General features: G+C 42.3%; 1 long non-coding RNA gene across 1 annotated transcript in view; it reads right to left on the bottom strand.

Moving 5' to 3' along the window:
• LOC111868693 overlaps window positions 1–22,142 on the bottom strand; it is a 391,614-nt gene that overhangs the window by 159,117 nt on the left and 210,355 nt on the right. Inside the window, exon 3 of the long non-coding RNA XR_002843546.2 lies at window positions 14,456–14,572. This is a non-coding gene — a long non-coding RNA (uncharacterized LOC111868693). The remainder of the gene's footprint in view (window positions 1–14,455; window positions 14,573–22,142) is intronic.

Genomic DNA, 22,142 nt, shown 5'->3' with positions numbered 1-22,142 from the left:
AGCGCAGTCTGTATACCAACTCCCTACGGGCTGGACGACCCAGAGGGTCAGAGCTAAAGTCCCGGTAGGGTCAAAAATTTCTCTTCTCCATGTCGTCCAGGCCTGCTCTGGGGCCCAACCAGCCTCCTATACAATGGGCACCGGAGGTTCTTCTCCAGGGGGTATAGCAACCGGGGCGTGAAGCTGACCACTCACCCTCAACTAGTACCGAGGTAAAGAAAATATGGATCTATGCATCCACGCCTTCATAGCGTAGTGCTTAGTTAAGCACAGGGACTTTACCTTTTTACTTTATAATTACAAAATTGGCTTTTATGTCAAATAGCCAACTATCAATCTAAAATATTGGGAGGCTGAGAGAAAATAAATGCATAAATGTAGCATCAGGGTGTTTAAAACCACAAATAATTTTCTTTAATTCGCTTAGTGGGAGGTGGAGTCCAGTTGGGTCCACTCGGTACGGGGGCCACGGATTGGCCTATTGTAGCCTGCCCCGGGTTATTATGATGATTGAGAATTTGGGGGAATGAAGATTGACAGGGGAAACGGAAGTACTTGGAGAAAACCCGCCCCAGCGCCACTTTGTCCACCAGAAATCCCACTTGACCAGACCCGGGATCGAACCCGAAACCACAAATATCTCATATATCGAAATAATAGTAATACTGTTCATGTGAGTGCCGTTCTTGACAGTTACCATGAATATAAAGCGAATGTAGGACATACTGCGTGTGCATGGCTGCGCTGCACTGCACTGCACTGTTCACATGAACACATGTCTGTACATCCACATATTTCATCACTAGAACTACTGATCGGATTTCAATTGAATTCCATAATAAAATTTGTTCACAGAGTTTAATTTCAGTTCCTACATCTACGTCAGATATGAACCCAATTTTGCAAGAAGCTCAAAGGGAAATTTAATCAACCTTCTCAGAGGAGTCCTTTGTACAGAACATTTATACATACATGTACAAGGAAATGCTGTGTGAAGTATTTCTCATATGTCGAATATTTACGGAATGCAAGTAAAATAAACGATTCAAAACTCTGTGAATAATTTCGCTACGACATCTTTTAGTACATTTGCAACAAGAAATTGCAGGAGTGTTCCTGTCAACTTCGCCTGTCTGTAATTAAGGGAGCGTACTCTATAAATACATTCTTGTCTTGTTCTTTCTCTTGCTGAGGGAACAGAACATCTGTTTAAAATAGACTTATTTTATAATTTATGCAAGCAGGTTGGAAGTGCAAAGAATGTTAACGTGATTCCATACATATTGTGGCATGACGCCTGAAAGCCGGAATATGACTATCCGTTGGGCGGCACTTCACTGAACACATCCCCGTGGAAACGCGGAAAAGACCGTTGCTGGACAACGGTTTGGTAAACACGCCAACAGATACGCATTTGATAACAAAACACCGTTCAATTGTGTGTTCTGTTTGCGGTCCGCACCGGCTTGTAAGAGGACACGTAATTCATTCGCAGAAGTGAGTAGTACTGGGGTGAGTATTAGAGAGATCCAGAATTCGAGAGACTAAAAGCGAGTCCGAGATTAAACAAGAATCAGAGATTCCTCATAGATATTCATCAAACAGACGTCGTTAAAAAGGAGTTAAATCTGTGTGCTGTTAATCAACTGTAACTGTAATAGAGACGTCCAATCAATCCAATCATCAACTCTAGAATCCACAATACTTCGTCACGGTAATCATTATACGTGACAATATTGTGGAATGTAGACCCGTTGCTAAGCAACGACAGCGAAACAAGCAACTAAACGACCGTTACTAGCAACGTAAACAGCAACAGAGGAACAGTGTTTTCTGTATAGTAGGTGCCGTGATGTTATAAGCAGGACGGTTAATTAGTGAGAGTCAATGAAGTGAAAAGTATTTGGTTGATGAGTGAGTAAGTTAGAGCACTGCTGGGGTTCAGTCGTTGTGAGCTGTTGTTGTGAGAAGCTGCTAGCAGAAGCTGGGGATAGTTCAGGAAACCAGAGGAAAGGGAACGTCCACTGTTGGAAGCCGCTACCGAGCAACAGCTAGTAACGACTAGACTGTGGACATTAGTGTGTGTATCATAGTGATTTGTAAAATGTAGTCACTTGCTGTATCAAAGAGTCCAATAAATTCTTCCGCCAATCCAAACACCAGTATATATGCTCTAAAATAGGCCTACAAATTACCATTCCTAACATCCACCAGAGGCAACACAAAGACTTTTGTAGAATTCCTAAATACTGTACGACTCTTTAAGAACGAAGAAACTTTCGTTGCGGAAATTGTTGTGTAGGTGTATCGTTGAAATAAAAATGTAGTGACTGCACGAACCTTACTATAACTGTATCTGGGCAGGTGATATTTGGTACGTTGATACGTTATGTGCACGACCACAACTCATGAAAGTTTTTCGTTACATGTACGAAAATTACGTAGGAGGCAAACTCAAGAGAGCACACTTCAATTTATGTTTGATAAATTTTATTTATTGGGGGTATTAACTGCACGACCAGAAAATGCAGAAACTTTCACGTGTACAATTACATGCGCAAGTATAATAAGTAGGAAGTTTCTGAAGGAAACTGGCCTCATGATTTTCACAGAGAATATGTCCTATCGGACGACACACGGTAAAGGATACTTGATTAATTAAGCACCACGCAATGAAGGCGTATCGGAGAGTGTAAGTATAGCTCCACCATTCTCGACCTCGGCACTAGATGGAGGTTAACGGTCAGCTTCACGCCCCTGCCGCTTTTTCCCAGGGAAATAACCCCTGATAACCATTGTATAGGAAGCTGGGTGGATCTGGACGCTATGGAGAAGAGAAAATCTTGCCCCTGTCGGAAATCAAACTCCAGTCGCTATACCGACTGAGCTAATGTTCTCACAATGTCAGTTATATGAACGCGAATCATTGGCTCGACAACCTTCGAAAAGACACATGAAGAGCAAATTTCTATAAAATGTACCATCTACTTCAGAACTGCTGGAAAAAATAAACTCCGTGACTTCTAGTCCGCAAGCGAACTATCCCAACCGAGCGACCGACGCTTGTCGGCGAAGGTAGTGCCAAGTTCTTTCGGATAGAGGGTGTCGTGTGGTCAACGCAACGAATCCCCACGGTCGTTAATTTCAGTTTTCTAGACCGGAGCCCCTGTTTCCTTGAAATAGCTCCTCAATTATCCTCACGAGGCAGAGTGGACCCCGTTCCAGACCCACTACTTCTCAGAAAATCTGGTAGCGCGGAAAATCGAACCCGGGATCTCTGGATCTGTAGCGAGGAACTCTTGACCACTAGACCAGAGAGGCGGCCTCAGAACTGCTAATGATACGAGTAAATGAAAATTTGAATTGATTTGTCAAGTCTGTGATACTCTCCTAAACATACGGTCTCAAGTGAATTCACCCAATTATCGGAGAGCGGGTGAATTCAGCGATGTGATTGACAGACTTCTGTCTCACGATTTCGATAAGATAAATTGACCACGTGGCATGATGGGCATCAGAGCACTATGGAAGATCTCCACAGCATCCCAAACAACCACTCAGTCGTGAGCCAACAATCGGCCCCCAGTGGGGGTTTGTGGGAGAAAGGGAAGAAGGAGAGGTGCAGGGTGAATCAAAGCGCTTTTCAAGCTTCGATCCTCCCCATCAAATCCTATTACTTCACACTCCATCATCGTGCTGGTGGGAGCGGACACTGCTCAACTTGGCCTGTAATGCAGAAACCAAGACTTCATTCGCAATATTCCAAAAGAGAGACAGTGATGTTAGGCTGCGTTAGGAACAAAATGACACATCTTAAATTTCATGGTGACATTTATGACATGTAATCACTGGTGATCAGAGAGCCAAACTGGGTACTACAAGTGAGAAACTGATCTGTCACATTCTAACATATCATGAAAACAAAATTTTCATAACTGCAACCATAAAATCCCACATTTTTTTTTCATTTCGAGAGTTCTGTCTTCTAGGATATAACACCGTGTAGACCATTGAAAGTTAGCTGATATTTCGGAGGAAAATGTTGCCTCCATCTTCAAGGTCCGGGAATAAGCTAAGTGAGAAACCAGCGTAAAACAGGCTTGACTTATTCTTCGACACTGAACATTGAAGAAATATGTTTCTCCGAAAAATCGGTTGCCTTTCAACGGATTACTCAACGTTATATCCCAGTGCTGTGAGAATCTCAAGTCCTACAAGTAGCTAAATATTTTCATGGCGTTCTGTAGCCAATGCAAAATCTCTGAGTATCACACCGTGTGGAAGTTATAACTATTACCAGGATTTCGACCTTGAAGAAAGAGGCAAGAGATCTTCAAAAGGTTGGTATATTTTACCATTTCGATAAGGTATGATACTTACAAGAATTTACAAGCAGCAGTTCAGTCTGGTTACATAATCATAATCTACTTATCAAAATTTTAATACACACTTACATTTATGTTAAGGGTATTTCACATGCAGAAGATTTCCTTTTATCGCTGTCTGCATTGGCGCTAAATCGATCACAGCCTCCTGAAACTAATGTGAGCCAACAACTGCAAGTTAGGCATATTATTTTTTTTTATTGGCGCTACAGCCCTCATTTGGGCCTAGGCCTACCTCCATGAAACTCTCCGTTTCACTTCGGTTTCTTACTAGATCTTAGACATAAGGTAGGACTCCATGGGCGGGTGATGAGCTCGTCGCAAGGCCTCTTTTTTTTCCCCCTTAGCACTACATCCCCAGTGGGCCTAAGCCTACCTCTATGAGCTTCTCCGTTCACTTCAGTTTTTCTAGATCTTACACATTCTGTAGGACTCCTTGGGCGGGTGATCAGCTCGTCGCAAGGCCTCTACCTGTACACAAACATAGAAAAACGCACACACACAAACTAAACATCCATGACCTGAGTGGGATTCGAACCCACGATCCCGGCTTCCGAACGAGCGAAGACAGTGCATACTTTAGACCGCTCGGCTACCGTGACCGGCAGTTAGGATATATATACAAGTAAATCTTGGAGTATAAATGGATAATGTCTTCACGTCCCCACTTGGTCCTTCGTTCATAAATTGTCCAATTCAGATTATCTGTCTTCCTAAATAAATAGTTTATAACAGCGAAGAGCTTTTAGAACTATTCACTCACTCATGGAGCTGAGCCCTTCTTGAGAAGCCGCCAGTTGAGTAGCTCTTCAAGAATTTCCCAGCATTTTATGGAACCCCAAGTTTCAGTTCCGTGTCCACAAGAGCCCTCCACTGTCCTTATCCTGAGCTAGATCAATCCAGTCCATACCACCCTATCCTATCTCTCCAAGATCAATTTTATTAATATCCACCCACCTGCGTCTCGGTCTTCCTAATTGTCTCTTTCCTTCTGGCTTTCCCCCTATATGCATTTCTCTTTTCCCCCATTCGTGTTACATGCCCTGCCAACCTCATCCTCCTTGACTTGATCATTCTAATTATATTTGGTGAAGAGTACAAGTTATGAAGCTCCTCATTATGCAGTTTATTTTAAAACTATTTTGAATATAAATTCTTAGTCAGAGTTCCCTCTCCCTTGGACTGCTTCTCTATTGGCGGGCCACTTGCTAGTTCTGCAGTAAGAGAATGCCCAGCTCTCTACCGCCCCCGTTCAATGTGATAAAAGATGGATGACTCGTCCGTTTTAATCTACAGGGGGATTCCTCTTTTCTCGCCCTCCATCCACCAGATAAGTGCTCCTTGCTTGCCTGGTCAAGAGCATCCATGTAAGAAACGTCACCCCCTCTCCCTAGGGGTGACAATTCACCCTTGCCAATATTGGCATCCAGAAAGCGAACCTTGCCAGCGAGTCGCTCCATCACGCTGACGGCTTGTCAACAGCAAACATAACGATGCACCTCATTTGTTTCGTGCAATGATCCACAAGGGCGCACGGGGGTTTGCTGCTGACGATATCATGAATTGTCATTTGGGCTGATGCAGCCATGGAAAACAGTGATGGTGATGAATTTTATTTGTGGTTTCTTTAAAGACATGGTCAGTATCTCGGGTTATATGGCGTAGAATATTACGATGATAAGTAAGTAAGGAATTCATAAGGGGTAACAAAATCAATTATGGTCTCTTTAGAGATACTCCGTGGCCAGTAGTCCGCTATACCGACGGCGCGACAGCCGCTTGAATGTCTAAGTCTATTCAGAGGTATTGTCAGGAAATTTGGCCGGTGTAACCCGAGGAAAACCACAAAAAAGGTCAGGGTTCCTTTTTAGTTTCTTGGTGTGGGGTGTCCACCTGGTACGTCGGCTACTAACTGGCCTACTGTACCAGCCCCGAATGATAGATGATGTGTGTGGAGCAGTCAGTGAAATGAGAATTGGAAGGGGAACCCGAAGTACTCGGAGGAAATCTGCCCCAGTGCCACTTTGTCCACCACAAATCTCACATGATCTGACGTGGGCTCGAACACGGGCCGCCGCTTTTGGAAGCCGGCGACTAACCGCTTGAGCTATAGTACGAACGTTAAGCCAGGATAGTCCATATCCCGGCAGGGACTCAAACCGAGGACCTTCGGAAATTAAGTGAGAAGGGTTTGCCTTGAGCCAATTTGTTAGATAAAATGCTGTGTTATACATGCCGATCTTCACGGCGTCATAAATAAATACTTTAATATTAAATACGGTAGGTTTTTGCCAAGCCATAGCAAATTATTGTTCTTGTATCTGTAGGCAGCTGAAGGTTTGGAGCTTTCATGGCAGTGAAAATTAATATTTTATTTTTCTTAGATAATTACCACCATTTTGGAAGAACCTTCACAGTACCCTGGAGATGGAGGCAGTAAATTCTTCCGAAACATTGTTAACCATACATTAAATTATACGGTTTCACAGCCCACAGAACCAACTTCATAATCCAAAGACTCACCACTGTTAATACAACGGACATGATTCTGCACTACTTCCCGCCATATATCATCCCCGCAACTCACTCCCTTAACATCCATCATGAAGTTTTCCTCCCGTATCATTTCGTGTTCCAACTGACCTATCTCCAAGAGGATTTACTACCAGAATTAGTTATGCATTTCTTGTTTCACTTTCTCAGAACCGTATGTCTGTCTACCCTAACAGGTCACCACAGGCCGCGCCACAGCTCAAGCGGTTAGTCTCTGGCTTCCCATTGCGGTGGCCCGGGTTCGATCCCGGGTCTGGTCAAGTGGGATTTGTGGTGGACAAAGTGGCGCTGGGGCGGGTTTTTTCCGAGTATTCCGGTTTCCCTTGCCAATCTTCATTCCACCAGAATCTCCATCATCATAATCACCCGGGCCAGGCTACAATCGGCCAATCAGTGGCCGCCGTGCCGAGTGGACCTAGTTGGATTCCACCCCCCACCAAGCGAATTAAAAAAAAAAAACAGGCCACCACATATAAAGATCACGAAACCATAAAGAACCAATTTATAGTTATGAAAAGCAATGATAAATACGAAATATATTCTTGACTTGAGTGACGAACAAACATGGGCAATTAGCGTTATCCTGCACTTTACTAGTTTCCGTTCTTCCGCTTTACAAAAAAGTGAACTGATAACATAATTCAGGCAGCAAAGTACTCTTGCTTGTACTTTTGCGTTAACTATCTGACTAATTCCATACGTCTAAGCCCTTCTTGAGAAGCCATAAGTTGCTAAACTACTCAAAAATTTCCAAACATTTTACGGAACCCGAAGGTTTATTACCATGATAAATGCAGTCCATACCACCACGTCCTATTTAACTAAGATCCGTCTTATTATTATCCTGCCACCTAGGTCTAGGTTTTCCTAGTGGTCTCTTTCCTCCTGGATTTCCCAGCAAAACTTGTATGCATTCTTCTCCTTCCCAATGCCGTTATATGCGCTGCCCATCTCATCCTCCGTTTACTTGATTATTCTAATTACATGTGGCGAAAAGTACACGTTACGGAACTCCTCATCATGTAATTATGTATTTCCTAGTTCTGTACAGCAGTCAAAACAGATTTCCTACGAGATAGAGCCACTGGCTTAGGGCACTGGAACATAATTTATTAAGGAGAACACTTCTGACCACAGGGAGATAAGCTGAGAGCGAAACGGAAAAAATGCAATATCAGGGAAATATAATGCGCGAATTCTTCATCTGTTTCGAGAGGGATATAAGGAACTGATTCGGAATTATTAGATTTTTGGACTTTGTCCACCGTCAGGCATTCTAACGAACATAACGTTTTGGAAATTGGATATGATTCCGTCCTCGGCGCCTACTCTGCTGGATCCTTTAGAAGGACCTAACCTCAATCACCGGTCCCGATAGATTTTAACTTACGTAAATTAGAGATTCAAATATCAATATTTCAACCGCCTAATTGACAAGGTCCCAAAACCCAGTAATCCCGAGTGTTACGCATCATCGTCAGAACCCTTTAGAATCCACAAGAAATGGAAAAGAGTCGTATATATAGGATATACAGTACACATTAAGCATTCATTCATCAATGGCCCTACAGCCCTTTATTTGGCCCTGGCCTCTTCTTCAGTTAGGTAATCTTTATACACAAACAGTAGGACTCCTTAGACGAGCGATCAGCCCGTCGCAAGGCCGCTACCTATAAAGGACAACACAAACACAGGCTAAACGTACACACAAACATCCATGACTTGAGTGGGATTCGAATCCATGATCTCAGGGTTCGACCAAGCGAAGACAGTTCATGCCTTAGACCGCGCAGCCACTGCAATCGGCATAAATAAAGTACAGGCCCCTAAATTCTAAATGAAAGTCTAATTTAAAGTAAGATTTCAGAGACTGGGAATCAGTAGCCTCTTAGACTTTGTCTGTGGCGTTGCGGAAAATCTTCTTAAACCCGAACGGCGTTAAGTGAGCGGGAACTTGGTGGGAGAGTTCTGTAGACAGGTGAAGTAAATGTTTAATGAAGTAAGCCAGCATGCTCCCACTTCTTCACTTGCGGTGATTGCTCGTCCTAAACCTAACACGGGTAACGTTAAAAGGGGTCACAATGGCAACCGAATTCCCAAATAGGTTCAAGCAAAGTGTTTTGAAATTATTATACGTTCTACAAACATATGAGTAAAATAAGGAACTCTTTGTGTGGATAGGTCTCGCCCTATGGGGATTCATATTTCTCAGATTAATTCTGAAATGAAAACATGTCTGAGATCCAAATTCGGCAAAACAAGAACAAGAAGAACATGCTGCAGAATACATCTGCTATGAAAAACAGCAGAAGTGTATGCCACATAGAGGTTCAAATGCTGATACCAATTCTTTCATACAAATTGTCTCCTCTGCTGTTCTTGAGTAGGAAAGCGACTCCTCATATGCCCGCCACATGTGCAATGTAACTTGTTTCCCAACAGCAGAAGTGTATGCCACATAGAGGTTCAAATGCTGATACCAATTCTTTCATACAAATTGTCTCTATACAGATCTCTCCTCTGCTGTTCTTGAGTAGGAAAGCGACTCCTCATATGCCCGCCACATGTGCAATGTAACTTGTTTCCCACAGCAGATGGAGTACCTGCCAAGATGTCCAGCTGAATCAGATCCTCGTGAGGGAGAAGTACATCACATAACCTCCAACACAGAGTAGAGACTACCTTTACAGACCTAAACTTTTTTTTTTAATTCGCATAATAGGGGGTGGAGTCCAGCTGGGTCCACTCGGCACGGCGGCCACTGATTGGCCTGTTGTAGCCTGCCCCTGGTGATTATGATGACGGAGAATTTCGTGGAATGAAGATTGGCAGGGGAAACCGAAGTACTCGGAGAAAACCTGACCCAGCGCCACTTTGTCCACCACAAATCCCACTTGACCAGATCCGAGTTTGAACCCGGGCCGCCGCGGTGGGAAGCCACTAACCGCTTGAGCTATGACGCGGCCCGTTTACAGACCTAACGTGCATTCAGTCATCAGCAGTGAGATATGAAGAAGTGACCAACCGGTTCTGAGACATGGTGATGATTGTAGACTACTATAGGCGTTACGTAGACTTTTGAAGGACGAGAACATTCAACACGTAATGGTATCTAGGAGGTGGTAGCTGACAGTAGCTTAACAGACGGAATGTACAGGAAGTTTAGCGAACGCTGTCCGAACTCACACGATATACATGTATATATGAATGCAGGAGAGACATACGGAAATAAGAAAGCAGGGGAGTTCGATACAAAAGGGTCCTGACAACGGTGTGTAACTCTCGAGATTACTAGGTTTTTGGGATTTGTCAATCGTTCGGTATTCTAAAGAATATAATATTTTGGACACTGGATCTGTATCTTTCATCAGGCCAAGTGGTTGGACCCACCTAATTTGTTGGGTTCATTAGAGAGGGTTAACCTCAGTCCATCGATAGTAACCGAACAGACAGAATAGGTTGGTCCCTCCCGTTCTCTTGATGGCGGAAACAGACCCAGTTTCCGAAACGCTGTGCTCGTTGGAATATCCGAAAATTGACAAAGTAAAAAAATCAGTAATGCCGGAAACAAGAGAAGAAAATGGAAGAACAGGCAAGAAATATGACAGAAATGAATGAAGAAACAGTGTGTTGCTTGTACGAGTATGTGTGGACGGATGGTCAAGCGATCAGAGAGAAGATGGGTAACAGGCCATAAAGGCCCATTGGGTTGTGAGACGTCGAGGTTCACACACTTTCTGTAGACAGTCGGTTCGCAGATGGCGGTAAGGTCGTCAGCCTTACGCGCCGGCCGCCCTTTATTCCAAGGAAGATTCCTGGTACTCATTTCTGTTAGAGGCTGAGTCGACCAGAGGGCCATAGTGCGGCTAAAAGGATTAGGTAAATTTAAAAAAGAAATCCAATGACCTCATCGGGTCTCGGCGGCTTGTACCTCAACCAACTATGCTACCGCGTTACACCAGAAAGAAGAAGGAAGTTAAAGAAAAAGATAAAGGATGGTTTTATATGTGAAAACGAAATAAATGACGAGAGAAGACGGGTATAAGGAAGGAGATAGACGAGAGCTTTAAGAGTTCTTCACCAAATTTCGAAATCAATTATAAATAGTAAAAATGTCCTCTCCTAACATTTTATATGGCTCAGTTAGGATTTTTGATTATATGACTTTTACATCTGCTAAACTTCGGACTCCCAAAACAGCAACAGCATTCTCCTTATCTCTTGAGGAGAAATTGAACTAAATAAGTCGTCGAGTTGCAACGCTCGTACACGGCTACAGCGGTTGGGTGCCAACAGCCATTGTTCTGTCTTAGCGTGTAGACAGGACACAATGTTAGCGGGGTGCACGTTCTATTCTCTGCTGAATAAATGTTCCGGCCAGGAAGAAACTTATCTTAATATTATTTCAGTGTGAAGGCGTACACTTTTCTCGTGTCTTGTATCAGTTAGGTTTATCCCGGGACAGAAAAATATAGAGTACTTATTTATGTTAGGAATGCTTAAGGCTATGCACCAATACAATTTGAAATAATATGTAAAGTTACTACCGTTTCGAAAAATATTTACGCCGATTTCTTTTCCTGTTAGACGATATTTTGAATCTGTATTTCCCCTTTATATTCCGAACATGAGTGCTTCATATGTTAGAACAACTCGGCGTACGTTAACAGGTTTTCTAGCTCAGGCTACACACACAGATATTGCTGAGTCAACTAAGCTCTGAAGCAACCCAGAATCTTTCGACAGGCGTACACGGACCAACAGGGATTCAGAGAAAATAACGGTTTATGCTATCTAACAGGGGGCCAGATTCAATTTAGCCCTTCAGACATAACAACATTACATTTATTAAACTTAGACAAGTTACGTTCTGACAAAGCGGTCTGTTCGTGGTTGTTATATGTATGAAATTCCTTCCAGGGTACGCTATACCTCACGGAAGAAATGTTCTGTGTCAGCGACAACTCCGGTGCGATCATGGATCCCACATGCCGTTGAGACAGGCTCAGGTGACATGGTATAAGACCAAGTTTCATTAAGACTGGTTCAGGCTTTCGAAAGATAATAGGGAAGGTGGGATGCAGAGGCACACAGACAGCATGATGATTTCATAAGCCTACTTTTATTTATTTTAATGGGAATAGGCTATAAAAGTAAAATCTACTGACGATGATCTACCCTCAGCGATTTTTTTTTTAAATTCCCATAATGGGGGGTTGACTCCAGCAGGGCCTACTCGGCATGTCGGCCACTGATTGGCCTATTGTAGCGTGCCGAGGATGATTATGATGATGGAGAATTTGGTGGAATGAAGATTGGCAGGGGAAACCAAAGTACTGCTCCAACGACACTTTGTCCACCACAAATTCCACTTGACCAGACCCGGGATCGAACATGGGCCGCCGCGGTGGGAAGCCAGCGACCGTGGGAACCACTTGAGCTATGGCGCGGCCACAGCGATGTTTCAGACACAGCGTGTACGTGAACGGATAAAGCGGCGAAAATGAATGAAACATAACTTCTGTAAATCACATGTAAAAATATTTTGATACTCTTCAGAGAACCAGATGCAAAAGAGCAAACGGCGACAAAGAAGAAGGAGAACAGAAGAGAATCCAAAGAATATTTGGAGGTGATTAAAGAAATGAACCGGTCACGATAGCTGAGCGGTCTAAGGCATGTACTGTCTTCGGTCGCTCGGAAGCCGGGATTGTTGGTTCGAATCCCATACAAGGCATGGATGTTTGGTATGTGTGTATTCTGTTTTTGTGTTGTCCTGTGAGTGAAGACAGTACATGCCCTAGACCGCTCGGCTACCGTGACCTGCGTGTGTCACTTTGGACAGTCCTTATAAGCTCGTAGTTAGTGCCAGGGATCAGGTCTCTGATTTAAAGTGTGTTGTGATGCAGATGCTGTCTATTTATGTGGTCTCAGAAGTGCAAGGCTGTGTAATTGGAGGGGCTCAGGAGGCAGGTGGCAGGTGGCAGGCACTCTACCTTGCAGCGAGCGGCCAGTCGGGTCAAGATGCGGTACAGCCTTTGGAACAAATGTCTAGAAGAGAGGCGCCACGTGGTCTTTCCCTCTCACCTATTCTACAATTTAGCAACATACTCCCCTGTAGTTTACAGTGGGGACAGCTGAAACTAAATACGCAGGAATGTACCATCCACCAACAGTTGATACTGATGCAGTTGATCGAAAAATGTCAGTTTCACTGACTTGTACATCATTTTATTTATGAAAGTCCTCTATACGATTCTGTCTTCAGCAGGTATAATATATCAAGTTTTTAAATTTACATTATTTCTCTAGGACCTACTTTAATATTATCATTTCTACTATGCTTAGTTTCGCAAGTGGTATTTTCGTTTAAGTATTAAAAAAAATGAATGATGGAGGATTCTGGGTTCTCATAGCAAAGGTACATGTCGCATCCAATTTCATGTTCGAAGAGTAAGCCAAGCAAGACGTCAGCAATTGGTTCATGCTTCATTGTGGTTTCTTGCTAGGTTTATTCTTCGACCGTCAAGATGGCGGCGACAGGTTCTTCCGAAATGTCGGTTGACTTTCAATGGACTGCCCAATGTTATATCCCAGAAATGAATGCTGTCTGAAGGTTGTAATCATGAGTGGTAATTTCCAGTGCAATAATCACGAAATTTTTCTCGAAGACACTGCGATGTTAAAGTCTGTGAAAATTGTCTGCTAATTGCGTAAATAGTACGTTAGACATTGTTCATTTTACACAAAGAGATTATCGTATAGTCTATAGTTAACCTCACAAGTGGCATTCTTTCCTTGAATTAAGGACTTCTTCAAACAAAATAAATATCTATACTTTATTTGTGTTTCGGAATTTTAGTAGAAGTGATGACAGAATAGCCAATCACAGTCGCCGAGCAGTCTAAGGCATAAACTGTCTTCGCTCGCTCGAACGCTGGGGTTGTGGGTACGAATCCCATTAGGGACATGAATCTCTGTATTGTGTGCGTTTATTCTGTATTTTTGTTGTTCTGTGTGTAGGTAGAAGTCTTGCGACGGGCTGGTCCTCTGTCCAAGAAGTCCTACCGTCTGTGTAAAAAAAAAAATACGAAACTGAAGAAAAGACCAGGCACCAACAAAGGGTTGTAGAGCAATCGATGAATGCATGGATGGATGAATGAATGAATGATGAGATAATGAGAGGGAGGGAGATTATAAGGAGGAATAAAAAGTGAATAAGGGGCAAGGAGAGAATATAGAAGAGTGAAAGGAGATCAGAAGAAGAACAGGCGAATGAGAAGGATAGGAAATAAGATACGAATATGGGAAGAAGTAGCAGGAGAAGAAGGTCAAGTAGAAGAATAGGAAGAAACAAATGAGAAAAGGCATCCGATCATATGACGAGAGAAGAGACGAACCTCAAGTGCAGGCACTTGTGTGCTGGAGAGTACATGTTCTCAGTTGCTCCCCCAATTATTGCAGCACACCAACGACGTGTGTAAGTACGTAACACAAGACAGGGGCTCATTACGTACCTCAGCCTTCATTACACCCTCAAGTGATGCTCTCCACCAGGCAAAGTTACTGCGTGCACACCGATACCTGCAGCATTACACAGCAGAGTACACCACTGCTTAGCTTCCTGTTCATTCCTGTAAGAGAATAGCGAGCGATACAAGTGATGCAGTTTCCTTTGTATAGATAAATTACAACATATATTTTATGGATGTGAAGGTACTGGGTTCAGTTCAAGTCACGGTTGTTTAGAGTCCCTAGCTCTTGTAAAGTACTGAAGCAGGACACTAAGTCGCAGTATGAAAACATCCTTGCTCCTGTAGCATGACAAATATTTATAAAGTTCTGAATTACAGAATTTATCCTGCAAATAAAGTAATTTATAACGAATTTGTCGAGGTCGATGGCCATGCGAAGGTGATCTGCAAGGTCCGGCCATAGCTCAAGCAGTTAGTCGCTGGCTTCCCATCGCGGCGGCCAGGGTTAGATCCCGGGTCTGGTCAAGTGGGATTTGTGGTGGACAAAGTGGCGCTGGGGCGGGTTTTCTCCGAGTACTTCGGTTTCCCCTGCCGATCTTCATTCCACCAAATTCTCAATCATCATAATAACAGGGGCAGGCTACAATAGGCCAGTCAGTGGCTGATGTGCCGAGTGGGACAAGTGGGACTCAACCGCCAACTAAGCGAATTTAAAAAAAAAAGATGATCTGCACACTGAGGTAGGGTGTTCGAATACCGCCAGTCTTGTACATTCGTGTCTCATATGTTGTTATTTTAAGTGAAAGGGCTTTGATTCTTTGATCCCCATTCTACGGAGATTTACAAAATTTTTAATAAGATATACACCTTCATTATTGGAACTGGACAAAATGTAATCAGGCAATTAAAAAATATTTCTGTAAAAAGAAAACATGATGAATATTCGGAATCAAAGAAAGAAAAGTAGATTTAGTGAATATTTTAGGAAAATTTTTGTTTTATGGAGGTGAGGTCCTTTGTGATCCTACGATCCCTACACCTTCCTCCAGAACAGCTGTAACAGCAACCGTCCGTTATCACACGAAATTAATCATGACCACCTTAATACTCGGATATATATATATATATAAATCTTGCGATAGGTTTGAGTGAAGAAAAGGAAATTTTAAAAAAAAAGTCCAGAAAGCTCGGATAGTGATACTCCGAGGATAACATTCAGGATTCTCACAGATCATCTGGGTAACAAGTCTATCATTAGTGGAAAGCAAAGTTAACTATCTGTCCGTTACAAACAACAGTTTGAAAACTCAGTAAATATACAATCGAAACATTTAAACCGTAAAACACACCGAAACATACGTTAAGCGTTAGAAAGGAATTCTTCAACTTTCCTTTCTTGGGCTAAAGCGGCAGGGTGTGAGGCTGACCACTGTAGAATCAGGAGAGCTATATTCACACTCCCCATACCCTTTCATGACATAGTGCTTAATTGACTAAGCATGGGGTAACAAAAGGGAGCATGCGATAGCGTAGTTGGTTGAGGCACTATACTACAAGCCGGAAGGTCGCGAGATCGAATCCCGATCAGGTCATTGAATTTTTTCAACTGACCTAATCCTTCCAGCCGCACTATGGCCCTGGGGTCGACTCAGCCTCTAACAGAAATGTGCACCAGGAATATTCTTTGAATGTTCTTGGGGGTAAAGGGTGGCCGGGGCGTAGGGCTGACAACCTTACCGCCATATATGAGCCAACTGTCTAGAAAATGTGGGAACTTCAACATCTCATAACCCTATGGGCCTCCAAGGCCTGTTACAGGGATACCTTTAGTTTTACTTTTTATGGTAACAAAAACAAACTCCGTGGCCTTAGTCCGCAAATGGACTATACCGACCGAGCGACTACCGCTTGTCGCGAAGTTAGTGCCAACTTTAGAGGATAGGGGATGTCGCGTGGTCAGCGCAACGAATTCCCGCGGCCATTAATTTAGGTTTTCTAGACCGGAGCCACTATATCCTTGAAACAGCTCCTCAATTATCCTCATGAGGCTGAGTGAACCCCGTTTCAGACCTACCTTTTCTCAGAAGATCCCGCAGAGCCGGGAAACGAACCCGGACCTCTGGATCTGTAGCCAGCAACTCTGACCACTAGACCAACACTACCTTATTATAAGGAACAAAGAGAAATCTGTATATTGCATATACATTATGTTGAATGGGCACATAAATATTTTATAGCCTTTGCAGTTTATTCAGGTATTCTGTTAGAAGTTCCATCCACGGAATTTTATGGGCAAAAGAAGCCATAAATTAGACAAACTACTTGTGCCCCATACGTTACAAATTACAAGTTTAATTACGTAAGTTTAATTATCAGGCGGCAAACGAATCATTATTTATAAATGAAGTTTATGCATTGAACACTCCTTAACGATGAGAATATGGTTCAGTTGGCTTACTGCTTTATCCGAGTGCTCACTTGTCTTCGTAGGACGTGTAGCAGGATTTGGTACTAAGCGACATGGCAGGTGCTTTATTGCAACAGTATTATTTGACGATTTATGGCACGGAACAATAACAATTGAAATTTACCAAGTTTTAATGATGAACTAAACATCCGGTCCTTCTGTAATGATACTGAGTAGATATTAGAAGGGGCAGAAACCGAGCTTACATACAATTAAAACTTACATTGTCAGTAATAATACGGCCTATGATATAGGTGCTGTCAAATGAACAAGAAACAAGCTACGATGTGCTAAGTTAGTCTTTTAATTGTGTCGTGAGTCCTAAATAAAAAAAAGGAAAAGTATACTTTAGAAAATGATTTACAGGTCGGTTCTAAGAGGCGGGGAGGAAACCACGTATTTTTTTATCAAACTCGATAGAAAAAAATATATGAAAAGAATGGGAAATTAATTGCTAACGACTTGTTTGATTGGTATTCGTGTCAAAGAAGGAAATAATGTATCGTCTGATATCTTTTGTTCTTGGGCATCTTATGGTTGCACCAATTGTATTTGATATTTCCTACTCTTCCTTCCATCTACTTTCTTTCATGACAAACCAAAGAGTAACTGAAATTGGAATTGTGCTCAGCANTAGAAAAACAAAAAAAAAAAAAAAAAAAAATTATTCTGATGAAGCGTGCAATGTTAATCATTTCAAGAAAGCGATTATTTGCGCGTTGATAGTTGCATTTATAAAATTTAAGTGCTAAGCATTTCAAATTAATACATCTATTTTTCATCAATTGCATTCTATACAATAGGAAATCAGATGAAGATAACATCGATACTTATGTATATAACATGTAAATAAATGCATATGCATATCCGCTCAATCCGCACCTCAAAAATGTCTAAATAAATTAATAAAGGTAAAGTAAAGCTATCCCTATAACAGACCGTGAAGGCTCATAGGGTTGTGAGACGTTGATGCTCCCAAATTTTCTCTCGACAATCGGCTTACAGATGGCGGTAAGGTTGTCAGCCTTATGGGACGGAAATAAATTAATAAAAATAAAAATTAATAAAGTTTAAAAAAGATAACTTACTGACCTAAATGGAGAACTGCATGCCTGATAGATAGACTAATAAACAAACTAACTGAATGGTGTGGTAACTGACTGACTAAAAAGAACTACTAACTGCTAACTAAGCGACTAAGACACTGACTGAATGACACTAAATTGCAGGCCCAACAAATTCCCTGATCAGACTGAGTACAGTCCACACCTTTCAATCCACTTGCTCCAATGTATTTTAATAGTGTGTCATGACGTCTGAAAGCCGGAATATTGGAGCCGGAGGAGACATACATTGCTAGGCAACTGCTCGGTAAACACATTTCCGCGATGACGCTCAACAATAGTTCTACTGTTGAGAGACGGTATTTTCTGAGGATCCGCCCCGAAGCCATATAACAAGGATCTTTAGGTACACATTAAATTGAAAGGCTATGGTGATAGTCTTGAAAGAGTCGATTCAAGACCTTGCGAACGTGACATGGAAGGAACTGAGGATCGTTCATCAATAGTCGATTAAGACGACGTAACGTGAAAAAGCGATTTCACTGCTTGTAGTCAAACGGTTACATGTTAACTATCGTCAGTGGAACCATGCGGTTCTCTTTAACATACGTTATAAGTCGAATGAATCCAAGCCATACATCAAACCGTCCATACAACTTCCACGATTTACGAGTTGACCAGACTATATGTATGTACGAGTGGAAGACAGGCTTATGTCTCGGGAAATTGATAATTTTACCGTAACTCTTCACTGTCTTCCATTTGCCGATGACCATCGCTTCTTTATTAATGGCAGGTTTAATTTGAATAACCTGAATATCAAATTTATAGTTGCCATATAAAACCTTAAAAGATATCCGTAAAAAAGTAAATCTGTCCTTGTAAAAAGCCGTAGAGGGCCATAAGGTTGTGAGACGTCGAGGCTCCCACATTTTCTATAAAATCGGCTCACAGATGGCGGTGAGGTTTCTAGCCTTAAGCGTCGGCCGTCCTTTAATCCCCAGGAAAATTCCTGGTGCTCATTTTTGTTAGAGGCTGTGTTAGAGGCCATAGTGCGGCTGGAAGGATTAGGTCAATTGAAAAAACCAATGACATCATTTGGAATCGAACCCGCTACCTTCCGAAAATAAAATGCGTAGGTAGCCCAATTTTACAAATGGTTTCGCACGGATGCAGTTTTCGAGTGGGCTTCACTAAAATTTTAAACTCAGTTAATATTTTTTTTCCAAACAAAATTTATGACGTAGCAGTCGAGCTTCTGAACTGACCCAGCTCGAAGACCGTTTCATGCGGACACTACCATTGGTCCCTCACGAACGAGTGACACTCAGTCATTGAACTTGTACAATTTTTAGGTTTATACAGTTTCATAAAAACAAAAGACTACAAATCGCACTTCCTACTAAATTTCTGACTTTATTTGAATTGTCGGTATTTAAAATCACGTTAAGAGCTTACACTAAAAGAGACATAAACAAAAAGTCCTGGAAATAATTTATGTCGCCTAGTTTCCTCTTAATAGTACAATTAATACGCTCAGGTTGTCTAGTGCTCAAGAGTTCCTGGCTACAGATCCAGAGGTGTTCGATTAACAGCGCTACCAAATTTTATGAGAATTATTGCGTCTGGAACGGGGTACACTCAGCCTCGTCAATTAATAATTGAGGAACTATTTCAAGGAAATAGCGTCTTCGGTCTAGAAAACCGAATTTAACGAATGTGGGGATTCGTTGCGCTAACCACGCGACACCTCTATCCGCAAAAGTTGGCATTAACTTCGCTGACACGTGGCGGTCGCTCGGTCGGTATACTTCGCTTGCGGAATGAAATCACGGAGTTTTTTTTTAACATGAATTAAGGATGCTATTTAGTTATAAGTTTGTATGTATAATTCCGACTAGCACGGATTTCTGCCCTGTTATATATTGGCTACATACAGGCCTAATGCTAGAAATTCGCATCTCCTGTCAACGCACAAAAGAACATTTTAAGCATTACTGTATTATGGGATGCGACACATAGTTTAGTTTCATAGAAAAGTATTAATGTTTCAGACAAACTTGCTGCTTTCTTGACTCAGCTTTTTGAAATGTATATACCAATTCATTAGTCACGTGACGTAGGCCATTCTTGCCTACAATGTTCTCAGTCGACAATCCACCCATAAAGCGTATTGACCTTCCATAGTGCGACCTCAGCAGTAACCTCACGTCACAAGGCCACCCACCGTGAGGCCTGCTTTACTGTCTCTCCCAGACAATAGGCAATAATTATCACCGTGTACTCTGGTAGTTGTGATACATTGCTGAATCATCATTATCATTGCAGGCTGAGAAAAGATTCTCACCTTTTTATTTTTACGTAACATGAATGTAATACAGCCAAGGACACACATATATGAATGCTTTTTGAGACCTGGTGGAATCTTCAAGCATGTTCAGCTCTGTCAGGAAGACCAGATGTTAGACTGATCGGCATGCCGCTACACTCCTTTGCTTCAAAATCAAGGGGCCGAGAGGTACCCATGTCACATGACTCTTTTCTTCGTTTCTCAATCAAAAGAAAAGATGAGCTACATTCTCATATGAAGGGCATGCGGTAGTGTAGTTGGCTGAGGCACTATGCTACAAGCTGGAAGGTCGCGGGTTTGGTTTCCGCTGAGGTCATTGGATTTTTCAATTGACCTAATCCGTCCAGTCACACTATGGCCCTGAGATCGACTCAGCCTCTAACAGAAATGAGTACCAGGAATCTTTCTGAGGTAAAGGGCTGCCGCCGCGTAAGGCTGAGAGACTCACCGCCGTCTGTGACCAGATTGCCTAGAAAATGTGGGAGCCTCGACGTCTCACAAACCTAAGGGCCTTCACGATCTATTACAGGGATAGCTTCCGCTTCTTACTTTCTCATCTGAGATTTGTAGTTTGTAACGCCTTCTTTGCACGAACTGTAAGAGGTGTGGGTGTCCTTGCACTGAATTTATCAACACGGGAAATATGAATCAGTGGAAATATAGCTCCACGCATGGATTTTGGCAATAGGTGGAGGCGAGTTGTCACCTTCATGTCCCCTCCGTTTTATTCTAGGAACTGCCCCAGGTATTCCATAATATTCGTTCATAATCCTAACGTTCTGGTTTATGTAGTTCGTAGTTATCGTGTTCTTGTTCCTACTCATCTTCGTTTGTTTGCTTGTTTGTTTACTTTTCTGCATTAATGAGTTTTCCTCCAGTATTTCCCTGTAATTTGTCTATGACTTTATGTTGTGATTGTCCATAATGTAATTACCTGTATCTACAGTGTGCTCTGTCTGTAATTGGCCTTATGGCTGTTGACTCGGCATATAATATTCTTTCCACTGGCTCTACAGCCCCATTGGACCCCGGCCTCTAATTTTCAGTTTCATGACCATTTTGCAGACGGTAGGACTCCTTGGACGAGTGATCAGCTCGTCGCAAGACCTCTACCTAAACACACGACAACACAGAATAAACGCAAACACACACTAAACATCCATGGCCTGTGTGGAATTCGAACCCACGATCCCGGCTTCCGAGCGAGCGAAGACAGTTCATGCCTTAGACTCGGCTACCGTGACCGGTACATAAATAATGAATAACTGAATTATTGTTATTGTTATTATTATTATTATTATTATTGAAAGGTGGTCTCAAATTTGGTGCACGCTGTCCGATACACACAGCTGTATTATCAAGTTACTGGCAGCACCGTAAAGGAACCCGCAGATATAAGAAAACTGCTTTCTGCTTCAAACCATGAAACTATGATTTAATATCGCCACGTCTGTTCCTTAATTAAGTCCCATTTCTGAGACCATAACTCGAGAGCAGGTGGTTGACGTGAAGGGCCGAGGGGCGAGACGAAGAGGAACAGGGAGACCAACAAGAAGGGGGGACAACAAGTGCTTGCTTGAGAAAGGTTGGACGTCAGTAGAACGGAACCATGCTTCAACAATCATCATCAAAAAAAAAAAAAAAATACGTGTATGCCTAAATGCAGGTGTGAAAGTAAATTATGGATCATTTTATCGTAAAATATGTTCTAGAAAATAAGTTTTCGTTCATTATGATAGATATGAATATAAGTTGGCGTAAATTGTCTTCATTTCTGTCCGATAAATCGTGAAATCTGGGCACTAATTTCCAAGTGGGTATAATTACATAATTCCATCATTTATACCC

The sequence above is a fragment of the Cryptotermes secundus genome, unplaced genomic scaffold, assembly GCF_002891405.2.
Source record: "Cryptotermes secundus unplaced genomic scaffold, Csec_1.0 scaffold1184, whole genome shotgun sequence".
NCBI lineage: Eukaryota > Metazoa > Arthropoda > Insecta > Blattodea > Kalotermitidae > Cryptotermes > Cryptotermes secundus.
The sequence above is the reverse complement of the archived record's forward strand: the minus strand, read 5'-3'. Positions and strand labels throughout refer to the sequence as shown.